Below are 18,139 nucleotides of genomic sequence, written 5' to 3'. Positions count from 1 at the left end.
AGATAAAATTCCAGAAACTAAACTAATAGTTAAAACTTACAAAATGTGCAGAGAAGCAGGTCATCTTGGGTGAGAGGTAGCAGAAGCAACAGATAGGAAAGTTAGATACATAAAGACTTCAAATGTTGGAATTGTAAGACAAATAATGAAAAATATATTTAATGTATTTTAAAATGTAAAAACCCCTGAAAATATAAGGGGAAAAGAAAAGAATATAAAAAAGACAAATTTCATTTTAAAAAAAGAAACAGAGAGAGAAAGGAGGAAGTGAGAGGGAAGGAAGGAGAGGGAGAGGAAGGGAAGGAAGGGAGTAAGGAAGGGAAGGAGGAAGAGAAAAGGAAGAAGGTCAGAACATTTAGGAATTTAAAATATAAGGCTGGGCGCCGTGGCTCACACCTGTAATCCCAGCACTTTGGGAGGCTGAGGGGGGTGCAGATCACTTGAGGTCAGGAGTTAGAGACGAGCCAGGCCAACATGGTGAAACCCCATCTCTACTTAAACTACAAAAATTAGCCAGGCATGGTGGCTAATTTCTATTAGCTATTCAGGAGACTGAGGCAGGAGAATCACTTGAACCTGGGAGGCAGAGGTTGCAATGAGCCGAGATAGTGCCACTGCACTCTAGCCTGGGCGACAGAGTAAGACTCTGTATCAAAAAAAAGGAAAGGAAATTTAAAATATAATAATTGTATTAGTCCATTTTCACACTGCTGATTAAAGACATACCCTAGACTGGGCAATTTACAAAAGAAGGAGGTTTAATGGACTTACATGTCCACATGTCTGGGGAGGCCTCACAATCACGGCAGAAGGTGAAAGGCATGTCTCACATGTCAGCAGACAAAAGAAGAGAGTTTGTGCAGGGGAACTCCTCTTTATAAAACCATTAGATCTCCTGATACATATTCACTATCACGACAACAGCACAGGAAAGACTTGTCCCCATGATTCAATTAACTCCCACTGGGTCCTTCCCACAACATGTGGGAATTCAAGATGAGATCTGGGTGAGGATACAGCCCAACCATATCAATAATAATGAAATCCAAAACTCAATATATTCTCCTTTTCCATTCTTTATCTGTTTCCTTTGGTCCAGGCCAAGAATTCAAGGTTGATTTTTTTTTAATTAAATAAATGTCTTTACCTGATATGGAGGATCTACAAAAATAACCACCATTGAACATTATACTTAAGGGTAAAAACTCCTTTTCAGATCAGGAAAATTATCAGAATATCCATTTTTTCCAATCTTGGGTTGGAGTTATTAGCAAATACCAAAAGGGTATAAAAGGAATAAAAGTAGAAGAATAGAAGAGAATAAACTAAATTATCATTAGTTGCAAGTGAAATTACTTTGTTATAAAAAAAATTCTGACAGGATCTACAGAAGATTTTTAGAATTAAGAGAAGAGTTTACTATGTTTGCAGAATATAAAAATCAACATGTAAAAATCTATTGCATTTCTGTATACCAACAATACAGAGTTGTACAGGAAGATTTTCAAACTAAAATAAAAGTCTATAAAATACTCAAAATAAATCAACTGTGCAAAACCATTACTGACAAAAATATAAAACTGTAACTGAAATTCTGTACATTAAAGAAGGGCTAAATAAATAGAGGTATACAATGCTCATGAACTAAAGGACTCAATGTCATAAAGATGCCAGTTCTATAATTGATATGTAAATTCAATGCAGTGCCAATAGAAACTTCAACAGGTTTTTTTATCCTGTGTGTGTATGTGTACAAATTAATATGTTGAGTCTAAAATTTATATTTAGGTTCAAAGATCAAAAAACTGTTAAGACATTATTCTATTGAGGAAGAAGAAAAAAATGCTTTGTGCATTTTCTTTATTAGATTTCAAGATTTATTATAAAATTAAAGAAATGAAATTCAAGTACTACTGACATGGATTGATAATTAAAGAAATGGAATAAAGAGTTTAGAAACAGACTCATACATTTATTACTTAATATATGACCAAAGTGGTATTAGAAATTTGTGGAAGATAAATAGACTTCAACAGATGGTGCTGGAACCATTGGGCATCTATGAAGGGGACAAATGATATTGTGTCTCTAATACCATAAGCAACAATCAATCAACTTCAGTTTTATTAATAATCTGTATGTGATTGCAAAAAAGCTACAATTAGAATACAATCCAGGAAAATATTTTTGATGGCCTCACTATGGAAAAATTTCCTTAATAAAATGCACAAACATAAAGGAAATTATTGATAAAATGGACTACATAAAAATTATGAACTTTTATTCCTCAAAAGACACCAACAAAAATATTAAAAGTGAACAAACACAAAGATACAAACCAGCAGAAGATACTCCTGGGAGAAGGATTTGTATCCAGAATATGTAAAGAGTTCTTTTTTGTTTTTGTTTTTTTGTTTTGTTTTGAGACAGAGTCTCACTCTATTGCACTCTATTCACTCCCAGTCTGGAGTGAAGTGGTGCGATCTCAGCTCACTGCAACCTCCACCTCTTGGGCTCAAGTGATTCTCATGTCTCATTCTCCCAAGTAGCTGGGATTACAGGTGTGTGCCACCATGCCTGGCCCAGAATATGTAAAAGAGTTCTTATAAAACAATAAGAATAGAGAAACCAGCAAAGTTTTTTTTTTTTAAAAATCCCTTCAACAGATTTAACTTGTTAACTACATACAAATACTTCCTAAATCTCTATTGCAATGTCCTATAACCACATTAATTTTAATAAATTTAAAATTGAAATAATCTTTTTCCTAACGTCATCTGGCTCAAACCTTGTAGCAATGCTTAACAATTAACTTACTTTGCTTTCCACATTCAATTGTTCACGAAATACGGTCAGTTCTTCCTCTGCAAAATTTCTCACATTTTTGTCCTTTTTATTCCTATGTCACTGTCACCATTCAGAGTCTCATTTTCTTGAACCTCTGATAAAGTTCTAACTGGTCTCCCTGCCTCAAATTTCTCACTTTTACACCTTTCCTGCTTCCTGCTCACAGATCTAGATTAATCCACCTTTTGTGTTTTAGAAAGCACTCTAGGAAAAAATAGAATTAATCCACTTTAACACAATTTAATTTCAAATTAAAACATGTTTAATCATAACCATATAATAAAATATTATTAAATGTGATCTAAGAATGGAGAGTGGCTTTTTGGTTTTATAAGTCACGAAACAATATATTACAGAGTTAGCAACACAATATAGTGAAGAATATATGAACTCTAATTGGTTAACCATAGGAAAAAAATAAAATTATGTGTGGTTTATTAGGAACATAATAACATACAACAGTAAAAATTAAAGAACTACAGCTACATAAAGCAACATAGATGAATCCAAGGAACATAGTTCTAAACAAAAAAGCAAGCTATACAAAATGCAAGTAGTATAGTTCTATTCATATAAATCTCAAAACATGTACCACCTATGTCGATTGTTTTTTAATTTATCAATACTGTTGGTTCTTTACAATCTGAAGGCAAGCAATTTATTTAGGTAGAAATTGGAAAATAATTTTATTACATTATGAATTTTCTGGGGGTCAGCCAAGGAGTTTTCATCAGTCCTTTTTCAGAAATTGGTGAGATATAAATTAGAAAGGAAGAAAAAGAGAATAAAATGTGAAAAGTAGAATGAGAGAGGTATGCATATTTTTCTCTGGTGCCAAAATGAATACATTTTAACTTTTCAACTTCACCTTTCTTTTACCTTTTTTCAGAGCTCAAGTAAGCAATCTTTTATTCTGCCTTACATGCCTTATAAAATGCTTAATATATTGACCAGAGGATACAATAATCAGTTATATTAATATCAGCATTACTATGTAAAGCAATGAACCATGTCCAAAGACCTGGTTTCTACATACACTTCCACAATTTGTTTATGTGTCCTTCATCAAGTCACGTAACTACACTGGGCCTCAGTTTTCCCTTCTGTTAAAACAGAAATTATCATGCCTGCCTCAGAATATCCTCCTGAGAATTAAAATAGTAAACACATATTTTTGTAAAGTTCCTGTGTGGTACCCAACATATGATAGGCATTCAACAAATATCAGTTCCCTACCACCATTATTGTGCTACAGAATCATCTGAGTCATTTAAAAATAAGAAAGGGAAGGGGAAAAACTGGACTTCAGAAGACAAGCAGCTGCTTAGTTTGCTCCCATTCCATAATTATGAGGTCACTAAATCTGTTGAAAATATATTTATTTATAAGTCTTTTGTGACAAAAAAGAAGTCATGGTAATTCTAACTTATGTTTGCTTTTCCTTAGCTAGTAATGTCACTATGTATTCAGTATTCCCACTGGTTTATTTCCCTCTTTATTTTATGTAACAGTCCTTTGCCAATTTGATGACAACCAACATGTCCTGTCATTTGTTTCCTGTTCTTTTATGTAGTTTTCTCATGACCCAGATCCCAAACTACTAATCCCATCCTCCTTTAAGTTGCCTCTGACTGGTGAATATGCAGTCTATTTTTATGCTTATGAAAATAATTAACCTGTTATTGGTATATTCAATTTCCTACATTGTTGAGGCCCTCCTTCTGTTGCTTCAGTTGTTGAACATGGAGGACTGTCTGCAATTGTCTATGAGGAATCTGGACATAAATTTGAACCCAGAAAACATGCAATGATACATACCATAATGCACACATTATTCCTAGGGTTAAACCCTAGGAATGACTGCCCCCAATGACTTACTTAACCAGAATGAATCCAGACTTCCTGCCTTAATCCATTTTCTCTATCTGTGCACGTGAACTTTTAACTCTCTTTTTACTTTCACAATGTCTAATACAATGATATGCACCAAGCTGATCATCAATAAATCTTGTTGACTGACAGATTCCTTTTAAAGAATGTGACATAGAAAATAGGAAGGCCACATTTCCCCACCTTTTGAATCTAGGTCAAGCCATGTAACCAGTTTGGCCAATGAAATGTAGGATGGTGATATACCTCACTTTCTGGCCTGACCCCTGAAACATCCCATGTGTCTTCCAGTCTTCCACACTCTTTGCTTGTCAGCTGGTCAAATGAAGGGCACTCAGTGAGGGAATCTGGAGGTTTTCCTGGAAAGTAGAAGCACCCAATGGAAGAACCTGGGTCCCTGACTCAACACCAGGGAAGAAACCCCTAGGAGAGCCACCTGGTCTCTTTTGGTCTGTGACATCAACAAGAAATAAAACATTTCTGTATTAGGCCACTGCAACTTGAAAGCTGTTTCTCATAGCAGCTAATGTTAATTAGTGTGTCAAGAATCACGAACCACCTTACTATCTGACAGTTTATATGTCAGAATAAAGCACAAGATAAAGCTGTGGAATCTTCTCAAAAGTAGTTTTGATAATTCAGATAATTCCCAAAAGTAATTTTTTAATGGAATTGTTCAGATTTTCTATTGAAAACTTAGATTTAGTGCATAAAGGCCTGAGCCTCCCTTAACTATTTCATATAATCACTTTCAACTTTATTTATTTATAACCAAAACAAATCTGCATCCACTACTTCTAATAAATTATATTCTAAGAAACATAAATGTTCTTGAGAAAAAAAAACTAAACTATCCTCAAGAATATTTTCTCATATATGCTGGCTCTGATCTGTCAGTATAATTTAGATTGTGATTGGCCTAGTCCAGTCAAAACCATACCTGTGTGTTATAAGCATCATGTAAGTGTGACCTCTTTAAGTATTAAATACTAGGAAAGACATAAGAATGCAAATCAATAGATAATTTGGGCAATATTGGGGGGACATCAAACCGATTTATTTTATTCTTAATAATCTCTAGTTCCTAGGCATTCCAAAGCTCTTAGAATAGCCAGCCTTTTGTTATAGTTGACTTCTAGCATAGTTTCTTTCATAATGTAAAAAGAATATCCTTCTTACCCTTAACTATAAGTTGTGAAACTTAGAACTTATAGGTTAAGAATATGTGTGTTTGGAGACAATTCTCCATGAGTCTTTCATGTTTCTTTACATCTTGTGGAAAGAGGCTGACAGCCTTTCATTCTGCACTAACTGTTCAAAGATGACACATAGTGAACAGTTTTGGAAAGCAGAGCTAGTATGTCCTTCTGAAGCACAGAGTAGGTTTGCCATAGAGTAAAATAAAAATAATGTCTTCCTCTGGTTAAAAGTTTGTGCAAGTTTGAGGTTTTTTAAGTTTAGGGTTCCTCAGCTGTAACATAAATCTACTGTGTGCACAGCACCCATCTAGGGCCATCGACATTGCTCCATGGGACTTGAGGGACTTGGAGAATGGGCACTAACATGAGGGCCATGCTGCCTCATGTGCCATGAGTAATAAAGTCCTCAGTATGACTCAGGAATCTCATGTCTTCTGCCAGCCCCCATGAAACTGTAACAAGCTAACTTGTTAGCTTGAAAGCAGAGCAAATCTCAGACTTTTCATAATCCTAGATAACATGATATAGGAGACGTCTACTCCAAAATAAATAAATAAATAAATAAATAAAAAGACAGAGAGAACCCACACCTTCCTGTTCAGAGACAGTGTAGAAAATAGAAATGACAAGGAAATCCAAAAGTAAGATCAAATGACTATGCCTTTCCTTCCTCTCTCAGGATGGGATGCCTAGATAGAACAGGGGGAATGGAGACACATGCCCTGATAAAGGTAGATGAGGTGCTGAGAGAGCTGGAGGACAAGCAAAAGCTTGAAGTTGGGATTGTGAGGCCGTGATCTTCACATCTAGAAACATATATGCCAGCCTAGTGTCCAAATGACCACATAGGCCCAAGTACACCTCACTGGACACTAGCCAGAATAACCAATTCACAGCAGAGACCAGCTAAAATTTAGAGATGCCCGTCTCCTCCTACAATCATGTAATCACTCAGCCTCACCCCCAAATACACCCAGATACCATTTTGGAATATTATTGAAGGAGGTTAAAGAAATTTTAAATCTAAGAATCAGAATCATTCAGAAGAGATTATTTTAAAAAGATGATACTGTTTACTGGCAAGTTTAAAGTCTATGTCTCATCTCTTCCTCCCCCATTTCTGCCACAAGAAGGTACAGGAAACTTTAAAGTTACATTTTATTGGCCCGTTACATGAGTAAATTTATAATCATTGATAAATATAGGTCCACAGCAATTGCATAAAGAAAACATCTGGTTTTTAAATCCTGATATCTATAAATGATAGTATAGGTACAAAGAACTAGAAAGTACATGACTGGTTTGAAAGTCCTCTGATCCAATAATATGAATTCTAAATTGGCCAGACTGTCACATACTTGAGAATGGCAACTGAACTTTACTTATCTTTGGATGCCTCCCTCCCTCCCTAACTAGCATAGCATATAATGAAGAAATATTTGAATATAACTTACTGGTTAATTCCCGATCATTTTAGAATTTAGAGTTCCATTGCGTCTTTAAGTCTTACTTTTCAAAACATTTAGATTACATGAAAATACCTTCAGAAGAGTTATTTCTTTAGCTCTTATAACAAAAATACTTTATCAGGATTAGTATAAGACTGGAAGTAAGAGAAGTGAGCAGAGTTCTGAGAAATAATTAAGAGTAGGAGTAAAGGGGAAAAAATTGACAGGTCAAACAAAATTCTGCTTCACTATTTTGCCCTGGACTAGCCCTGAAAAAGAGTGTGCAAGAATAGTCATTTTACTCCTGAAAGGTATTTTATTACTCTAACAGCTAAACTAGTAAACTAGCATGATTGAGAAATAGCAAAAGGAAAATGGTATCTCCCCAATGATTATTCCTCATTTCAGATACTATCCACTGTTCTGTGTTAAAAGTATTTGAGAATAACACACCCCTCCCCTCTAAAGGTATCCATGTCCTAATCCCCAGAATTTATCAATATGATACCTTACCTGACAAAGGGGACTTTGCAGATGTGATTGAGTTAAAACTCTTACAAGGGGGAGAAGGGAGGAACTATCTGGAATTATCCAAAGTCGCAATGTAATCATAAGGAAACTTAAATGTGCAAGAGGGAAGCAGAAGAGTCAGAGTTAGAGTGATGTGGTGCAAGAAAGACTCAACAGGACATTGCTGGCTTTGAAGATGGAAGACGGAGGTGGGAGACCCTTAGAAACTGGAAAAGGCAAGAAAACAGAGGCTTCCTTGGGGCCTCCAGAAAGGAGCGTAGCCCTGCCAGCCCCCCTATTTTAGCCTAACGAGACCCATTTGAACGTCCCACCTCCAGAACTGTAAGATAATAGATTTGTATGGGTGTAAGCCACAAATTTTGAGGCAATTTGTTACAGCAGCAATAGGAAAGTAATACAATAGTCATCGAAAGCCTCTTTTAAAATGTAAACATAATATTGGGAGAGGGAAGCAAGACTGAAGTAAGAATCAAACCATTATTCAATCAATATATTTGTTTAATCATGTGAGAAAAGGCTTCTGAAATCTGTCTTAAGACTGGCACATTTTCAGTTGCTATGTCCATCAGGAAGAATTCAAACATGACACGTCCTCTCCAGTGGATTAAGAAGCCAGGATGCAGTTCTGTAGGGAACGTAAGAGCTAGACAAGGGCATGGGGTGACTGAGGCGCTGAAATGGAGAAGGATTCGAGGAGTTTTTTATGTTTCTGTTTCCCTGAGAGGTTCTTAAAACATGAATAGTAAAAAAGAAACACAGTAGTAAATATCCAGGCTTGTGGGATAATGAAAAAAATCAATCATTAAACAACTTCATCTCCAGGATGACTTCAGTAATTTAGGAAGTAATGGCCTGTCCTAGATATGAGTATGTTTCTTGATTTTTGGAAAATAGATACAACCTTACATTCATACCAAAAAAGAAGTAGATGGCAAGTAATTATTTATTGACTAAATATGGTATAAATAGTACATTGGAGGCTAAGCTAGAAATAATTTGAAAAAGGTAAATACATCAATTTTATTTACTTAGAATTTTTAAAATTAAAATTAATGCTAAGAATGAAACCAAATTTTTAACAATGGTTGTCTTTAGGTGATGAAGCTAAAGAGTTATAATTTTTTCTTCTTTTTACTTTTATGCAGAGGGAAGGGAACTCTGATAATACACTGCTGGTAGGAATGTAAATTAGTGAAACCTCTAGGGAAAACAGTATGGAAATTTCTCAAAGATGTAAAGATAGAACTACCATTCAACTCAGCAGTCCCCACCACTGGGTATCTACCCGAAGGAAAAGAAATCAACATATCAAAAAGATACTTGGACTCGTATGTTTACCGCAGGACTATTCACAATAGCAAAGATACAGAAACAAACTAAGTGTCCATCAACAAATAAATGGATGAAGAAAATGTGATACATATATCTCATGGAATTCTATTCAGCCATAAAAAGAATGAAATTATGTCTTTTACAGCAATATGGGTGGAATTGGAGGTCATTGTTTTAAGTAAAACAAGCCAGGCACAGAAACATAAATATCACCAGTTCTTACTCATAATTGAGTGCTAAAAAATGTGTTAACACAGACATGGATAGTGGAATGATAGATAATGGAGACTCAGAAGGGTGAGGGAGTGAGTGGTTGGAGGATAATGAGAAATTGGTTAATGAGTACAATGTACGTTATTTAGGTGACAAATAAAAGCCCTGACGACAACTATGCAATCTACACATGTAACAAAATTGCACATGTACCCCATAAATTTGTAAAAATAAAAAGGGAAAAAAAGTACACCTTTGAAAAGGGAGGCCAAGGAGCCACCTCCTTAGGAGAGTCATTCCAATCTTTTGGGAAATTTGCGCATCTTCCCTAGCAACTAGAGAAATGGTAGATTATTCAAATCTATAGGTAATCTACAAATATTAAAACATAATATTATAGAATTTTTACTGACAAAAAGAGGACTGATCTCGGGGAACTTAAGCTTTATCTGCAGTGTTTTGATTTTTCAGAACAGCAATGGGCAAACTTTTTCTATGTGAAGCCAGATAGTAAACATTTTAGGCTTTATACATCACAAGAATTTGTTGCAACTAAACTCTGCTGTTGTAGCTTGAAAGCAGCATAAACATGTAGTTACTGTAATGAATTGCAATTTTTTTTGTATGTTAGAGTATTGTCCCATTATTTTCTACCCATGAATCATATGTGAGAGAAAGAATAAGTATGCATGAATATAAATATGTAAAATCAATGTGGCCTTGAAAATTGAAGTACAGACAAAAGCAATCTGATGGATTTGGGCCTAAGTAAAGTACAGACCAATCAATGAAGGGGAGTCTCAGCCTGGAAGTTAAGAGATTGGGCGCTGGTTCTACCAACAAACTTAAATTTGAGGCTTCTCAGTGTCTTCCTGAGTAAACTTAAATCAAAGCATTCTCATTCTACTTCATTTCTCCTGCCATCTGCAACAATTGTGCTACCTTATCTCTGGTGGTTAAGTACTGCTAACTACCCTCTGCCTTTTTAGGGTACCATCATCCCCACTATTTCAATGGCAGCATCTCTCACTATCATCCCAAGCCTCCAGAGAACAGCCACCACAATTTTTTCATGGAGGCTGGAACTCCTCTTACTAATATATTTTTCAATGCCTTAGTGAAGGGAGTAATTGCTAAGAACTCTGCAGTAGTATAGTGGAGGGGATGGGGTAGTGCAAGATTCCATATGATTAAGCTACACCAATGTTCCTACCTCTTTAAACCCTTGAATTCCTTCCTCAATATTATGCTCAGAAGCTTTACCATCTCAACCTCATTGAATGTAGACCATCACTAAGTCCAGATTTTAGTCAATGAAGAAAACTGTTATAGCTACTTGCAGCTACTCAAGCTAATACATTAAATCCAGACTCCTTATGAATTCATATCAATACATTTAGCCTAATACAATATTATATTCTAACTACCTTCATCTAACAACCAGAAAATCCATTCACCCAAAAATTCCACAGGTTTCTGCCAACATATATATTAGCAAAACCTTGCAGTTATTTTGTGTATACATTATGCCCTCCTATGCCATACCTGGTATTTAATCTGACTCAGGTTATGGAACTGCAGGCCACAGGAGATGGTGCTGATGGATCTTCACAAGACTAGACATTCCATTGTAAAGCAACTGCCTCATGCAAGTTTATTACAAGATCTTCAAATAAGGGAAGGCCAGTCTTCACAAATACAATAGGAGGAACTGATTCTGCTGCAAGGGAGGTTCAGAAAAATTCAGGGGTTAAAGACTCTCAGCTTTGAGTCCACTTGATACCCCATTCCAAGTCGCCCTCCTTCCCAATTAATGTCCTAACTTTCAAGTAACAGATTGACAAATCTGTAAGTTTAACTTGTAATTCTGCAACCTACACAATTAAGTTCTGGACTGACCTGCAAAGTCATCTCAGTGGCTACAAAAAGTAAAAGGTTCTTGTATGGCTGCTATAGAAACACTCTGGTTTTCCTACAATATCTTTAGTTGAGAGTTTAAAGACCTGAACTTGTCACCTTTTCTCTGTAAGCTCTCCAGTGCAGTTAAAAATCAGTTACCCTAACCTCTAGTTTTTGTGGTTTTCATTACTACCAAGAAAATATGTGTGACTATGCCACTTTATCTCCAAGGCATTTGCTTCAGTAAACACTTCATCACAATCAGCCACAAGAGATCATTTAATTAATTATGATATCAATATATGTCATGGATTATTAATAACTCATTTTTATTAGCAAAGGGTTGAGCAGTACATTTAAGGCTAAGAACATAACTGAACCAATTCTAGAATTCCATCTTTGAAAATTTGCTTTCTGGGACCACTCTCATTACTATGCATTAGAACCTGTCAAGAAAACAAGCACTATAGTATTTCAACAGAGAGGATTAAATACAAGGAACTGGTTGTACAGGTATTGGTGACCTGAAAGACCAAAATAGAAACAGGGATGTAACCCAGAGAAAAGTACAGCTAACATCCCTTGGGCCAGGAGAAAAGAAGAGTTTAGATTATCAGAACGTAGAAGCTCTAAAAAGGTGGGACCTGGCTACTCCAGGTACTCCTGAGGAGACAAATGAGGCTAATTATGCAAGTACCAAAAGCAACAGGAGCCTGAAACAAAATGCTGTTGCTAGGATCTCACTGACAAGAATAACAAGCAAACAGGATGAAAATCCCTTCTCTCCTCTGCCTAACTTCCTATCTTGCTGTAGGGCTAGCTACTGGCTGAACCTAACAGAAAAAGAATGCTAGGAAATGTAGTTTGTGGAGTCCCAACTACATCATTACACTGCAGAGTAGAGATGATTTGGAGTGAAATGGCAATAGCTAAGTAACAGGTGCACTGCCAAAAGATGTTTCTCCTTTTATTCATTGGCCAGAAGTAAGTCACTTGGCCACATCCTACCTGCTAAGAAAGATGAAGAATGTTATCTAAAATTTGGGCATCCTGTGTCCTTCTACAAAGAATGGGGAAGTAAATGTTGGGGACAACTTGCTGTTTCTGTCGCAAAAGAAAACCCATGTCTGGCAGGCAGGTTCTGTTCCTGATTATATCAGACAGAAGAACTAGGTTATTAGAAATTGTTAAAATCATTCACTTTCTTACCTAAATATAAGTTATTATTTCTACTCATTGTGACTCTGATTTTTTTAAGGTAGGCCTCTAGTTATTCCATCCCAGGCCCTATACCAAAGACTTGAATCATTGCCTGGTAAACAACAGTGCCTAGATTTTGTGTATAAATCAAATGTTAGGTCATACCGAAATGGTTAGACTCAGATATGAGGCTGAGATAAAACTTTATCACACAAGAAAAACACTTGTATTATTTCTATGTAAAACATTCCCACTAAATTGACAATATAAACTGGAACTCTTAGATATGGAGGCTAGAAGTGTAAAATAGTACCATCATTGAAGGAAACTGGCAGTCTGTTACAAAGTTAAACACACACCTATGCTGTGACACAGCAATTTCTCTCCTAGGTAATTACCCAAATGCAATGAAAGCATATATCTACAAAGAGACTGTTACAAGAATGTATAGGGACACTGTATTCATAATGCCCAATACCTTAAAACAAACCAAATGTTCATCAAGAGTAGAATGAATAAACATATTACTACTCAGCAAAAAAAAAGTATGCACCTGGTGTGTGCTACATTATTTAACATTATATTGACCAACAACAACAAAACACATATAAAAGAGTGCATATGGTGTGATTCCATTCAAGAACAAGAAATGATGATAGAAATCAAAATCATAGTTTCTTTGGGGTGTGGGCTTGGAGATTTATCAAACATTTAACAGACTTATTGAATTGTATACTTAAGATCTGTGTTTTTCACAAACTAAATTTAAATTCTCCTTCAATTAAAAAAAGGCATCTTAAACATCAGAAAATTAACAAACATCTTTAAGAGATTAAAAATATGATGTATTTTTTTGCTGCATTATATGGTTCTATATACTTCCTTTTTTACATAGTAAATGTTTTACTCTTATAATTAAAAATATATAATAAAGTTTTCTAGAGGGAAAAACATGGTTTACAACTTTTCTCCTGCAATAATATCTTAATGGCAATAATTCTTACTTATAAATGATCTAAAACATCATTTTTGCTTATACATTATCTGAACAAGATCTGGGAAAAAATACAGGTTTGTAGGCATATTCTTAAAAATCTACTTTCTTAGGCATATAGCAATGTTTTTATGTCTCCACCAGTTAGTAAGGCCAGCAGACCAACCCCCATTTACCTGATGGATTTGTCACAACTGTAAGTCTGGTCCTGTGCCTTGTACTCAGGGACCTGATGAGCCATCATGCTGAGAGCACAGCCATCTCCCATAAAGACTTATATTAACCAACTCAAAAGACGGATGCATGAAAACCCTACTGCCAACTTAGTATTATAGAATTTTTTTTAATTGCATTTTGTCCACCTAGGTTCTGTTGGCTCTGTTAGAGAAGGGGTGAGCATAGGTTGCAGGGTCTGTTGGCTTTCTTGGGGTTGGGAGTAGAAACACATGAGAACTCTAGCTCTGTGGGTAAAAGAAAAAAGTTTGGGAGAGGATCTTCTAAAATCTAAAATCAAGAAATCATAATAATAATTGCTAACACATATAGTATTTACTACGTGTCAGCCACTGTTTTAAGTATGTTATAAATATCAATTCACTTAATCCACACAAAAAGTTTATCAGAAATCCTGGGTCCCTCACTGTTATGATTTGAATGTGGTTTGTCCTCTCCAAAACTCATCTGGAAATTTGGTCGCTAAGTAATAGCATTAAGAGGTGGTAGAACCTTTAAGAGGTTTTTGGGTTATGGGGGCTCCACCCTCATTAATGTCATTCTAGTGAGAGTAAGTTAGTTCTAGGGGTAGGGAGATTGTAATTACAGGAATGGGTTGTCATAAAAGTGAGTTTGGCTCCCTCAGTCTTCTCTTGCTTCCTCTCTTGACACAGGATACCTTTCTCCATGTACTGAAGCAGCTCAAGGCCCTCGCCAGATCTCAGCACCATGCTCTTGGACTTCCCAGCCTCCAGAACTGTGAGCCAAATAAACTTATTTTCTTTATAAATTACCCAGCCTCAGTAATTCTGTTACAGAAACTAAAAATAACAGACGGACATACTTATTAATACTTACTGTAGGACAAGGTAAGTCCCCACATATCAGTGAACATCAGCTATTAAATGACAATAATAAAGTTATGGACCCTATGACTCATGGAGTTATTATGAGGATGAAATATGAAAATAAATAAAACATTTGGACCTGCATGACACACAGTCAGCACTAAAAAAAATCACTCTAAAAATAAGTCATCCAGATATATTTTATACTGGCCAGATTAATTTTTTCTATAAATCCCCACCTCTTTCTCATATGATTTGTATACCCTCCCACTCCCCACAGATTCCTCACAATTCTCTTGAGGTCTTGCCCCCTGATAAAGGGATGGCAAGGGGCAGGGGTCCTTTTGGGGGCACAGTAGCATTGAAGCTACAGTGGAAATTATGACAGGAAATCATGTTATCAGAAAACAACTCAAGTAATTGAAAATATTTTACAAAGAAAAGACTTAAGTGTGTATAATATTAACCTATAAGATTTGATTTTGTCTGTGTGGCTACAGAAGAAAAGTTAAATTCTAATTCAACAGATATTAATTCAATATTTCCTTAGTGCTAAGATCTATGCCAGGGACTTTTATATATGTCTTCATTTGATTAATTTAATTCTCGTTTAATGTTATTCTTACTATAATATTATGAAGTAGGTGTTATTGTCCCTATTTTACAAATGAGGAAAGTGATGTTCAATAGAAGTGGTGTATTTTGCCCAAGATTAAGTAACTATTAGTTAGGGAAATCAAGATTCAAAACAAGTTATTCCAGGCCCCACATTAAGTGTTCTTTCAGTAACTCCCTCCATGAGTGAAAGACATAAAAAGGCATATTTGAAAGCTTATAATACACACACACACACACACACACACACACACACACATACATAATCATTAGAACTTGACTGAAAATGGCATGAGCAGTCATGTTTTGTTCTCCATTATTGGAGGTAATCAAGTAAAAGCTAAATGACTGCTTAACAAGAATATTATAGACAGGTTTCAATGTCAGATAACACAATAAATGACAGATATCTTGAGTTTCTTCCAACTCTGAAACCCTTAAGTCTATAACTTTAAGTACACAAATAGATTCTGTAGATTCCACTCAATTTAAAAATAAATAAATACACAAGTAGAAAGTTAAATAACACAACTAGTCAGCATACAATTAAGAACCAAATATGCCAGTGACATAGGAATTTTTAAAAGGTGAGAGCTCCATGGACAATGTGCTCCAGAAATGACTCCCCAGAGGTACCTCAAGGAATGAAAAGAATGACTTGGATTTGGACAGAGCATTTCAGGGGAGAACTGCATGCTCAGAGGCACAGGGGCAAGAAGGCATGTTTGGGAGACAGTGATGATATCAGCCCATGTTGAGTAGAAAGCTTCTACACCAATAAGAATGAGTGATAAGAGTAGAAAACTAGAAATGGCTACAGGGTTCTGGGAGTTTTGTTGTTGTTTTGTTTTTGTTTTTGTTTTTAACAATGGAGAGTCTTTGGAATACTTTTTTCAAGGGACCACATGAATAATATTTTAAAATTTTAAGAAAACAGAACAGGTTTCAGCTTTCTACATATGGCTAGCCAGTTTTCCCAGCACCATTTATTAATAGGGAATCCTTTCCCCATTTCTTGTTTTTGCCAGGTTTGTCAAAGATCAGATAGTTGTAGATATGCGGCATTATTTCTGAGGGCTCTGTTTTGTTCCATTGGTCTATATCTCTGTTTTGGTACCAGTACCATGCTGTTTTGGTTACTGTAGCCTTGTAGTATAGTTTGAAGTCAGGTAGCATGATGTCTCCAGCTTTGTTCTTTTGGCTTAGAATTGACTTGGCAATGCGGGCTCTTTTTTGGTTCCATATGAACTTTAAAGTAGTTTTTTCCAACTCTGTGAAGAAAGTCATTGGTAGCTTGATGGGGATGGCATTGAATCTATAAATTACCTTGGGCAGTATGGCCATTTTCACGATATTGATTCTTCCTATCCATGAGCATGGAATGTTCTTCCATTTGTTTGTATCCTCTTTTATTTCATTGAGCAGTGGTTTGCAGTTCTCCTTGAAGAGGTCCTTCACGTCCCTTGTAAGTTGGATTCCTAGGTATTTTATTCTCTTTGAAGCAATTGTGAATGGGAGTTTACTCATGATTTGGCTCTCTGTTTGTCTGTTATTGGTGTATAAGAATGTTTGTGATTTTTGCACATTGATTTTGTATCCTGAGACTTTGCTGAAGTTGCCTATCAGCTTAAGGAGATTTTGGGCTGAGACGACGGGATTTTCAAACTGGATCCCTTCCTTTCACCTTATACAAAAATTAATTCAAGATGGATTAAAGACTTAAATGTTGGACCTAAAACCATCAAAACCCTAGAAGAAAACATAGGCAATACCATTCAGGACATAGGCATGGGCAAGGACTTCATGTCTAAAACACCAAAAGCAATGGCAACAAAAGCCAAAATTGACAAATGGGATCTAATTAAACTAAAGAGCTTCTGCACAGCAAAAGAAACTACCATCAGAGTGAACAGGCAACCTACAGAATGGAAGAAAATTTTTGCAATCTACTCATCTGACAAAGGGCTAATATCCAGAATCTACAATGAACTCAAACAAATTTACAAGAAAAAAACAAACAACCCCATCAACAAGTGGGCGAAGGATATGAACAGACACTTCTCAAAAGAAGACATTTGTGCAGCCAAAAGACACACGAAAAAATGCTCATCATCACTGGCCATCAGAGAAATGCAAAACAAAACCACAATGAGATACCATCTCACACCAGTTAGAATGGCGATCATTAAAAAGTCAGGAAACAACAGGTGCTGGAGAGGATGTGGATAAATAGGAATGCTTTTATGCTGTTGGTGGGGCTGTAAACTAGTTTAACCATTGTGGAAGTCAGTGTGGCAATTCCTCAGGGATCTAGAACTAGAAATGCCATTTGACCCAGCCATCCCATTACTGGGTATATACCCAAAGGATTATAAATCATGCTGCTATGAAGACACATGCGCATGTATGTTTATTGTGGCACTATTCACAATAGCAAAGACTTGGAACCAACTCAAATGTCCAACAATGATAGACTGGATTAAGAAAATGTGGCACATATACACCACGTAATACTATGCAGCCATAAAAAATGATGAGTTCATGTTCTTTGTAGGGACATGGATGAAGCTGGAAACCATTATTCTCAGCAAACTATTGCAAGGACAAAAAACCAAACGCCGCATGTTCTCACTCATAGGTGGGAATTGAACAATGAGAACACATGGACACAGGAAGGGGAACATCACACACTGGGGCCTGTTGTGTGGTGTGGGGAGAGGGGAAGGATAGCATTAGCAGATATACCTAATGTTAAATGACGAGTTAATGCGTGCAGCACACCAACATGGCACATGTATACATATGTAACAAACCTGCACGTTGTGCACATGTACCCTAAAACTTAAAGTATAATAAAAAATCAATAAATAAGTGATTCAGATTTGGAAATTCTAAAAAACTTAAAAAAAT

The 18,139-nt window shown here is 35.9% G+C and overlaps 1 long non-coding RNA gene across 1 annotated transcript in view; it reads left to right on the top strand.

Annotated features, from left to right (window-relative positions):
• LOC129060432 (uncharacterized) overlaps positions 1-16,512 on the top strand; it is a 30,377-nt gene extending 13,865 nt beyond the window's left edge. The window contains exon 3 of the long non-coding RNA XR_008527147.2: positions 14,441-16,512. This is a non-coding gene — a long non-coding RNA (uncharacterized LOC129060432). The remainder of the gene's footprint in view (positions 1-14,440) is intronic.
• The last annotated feature ends 1,627 nt before the right edge of the window (positions 16,513-18,139 follow it).

This window comes from Pongo abelii, chromosome 6 (assembly GCF_028885655.2).
Source record: "Pongo abelii isolate AG06213 chromosome 6, NHGRI_mPonAbe1-v2.0_pri, whole genome shotgun sequence".
In the NCBI taxonomy this organism is placed as follows: domain Eukaryota; kingdom Metazoa; phylum Chordata; class Mammalia; order Primates; family Hominidae; genus Pongo; species Pongo abelii.
This window is presented reverse-complemented; position numbering and strand designations above follow the sequence as displayed.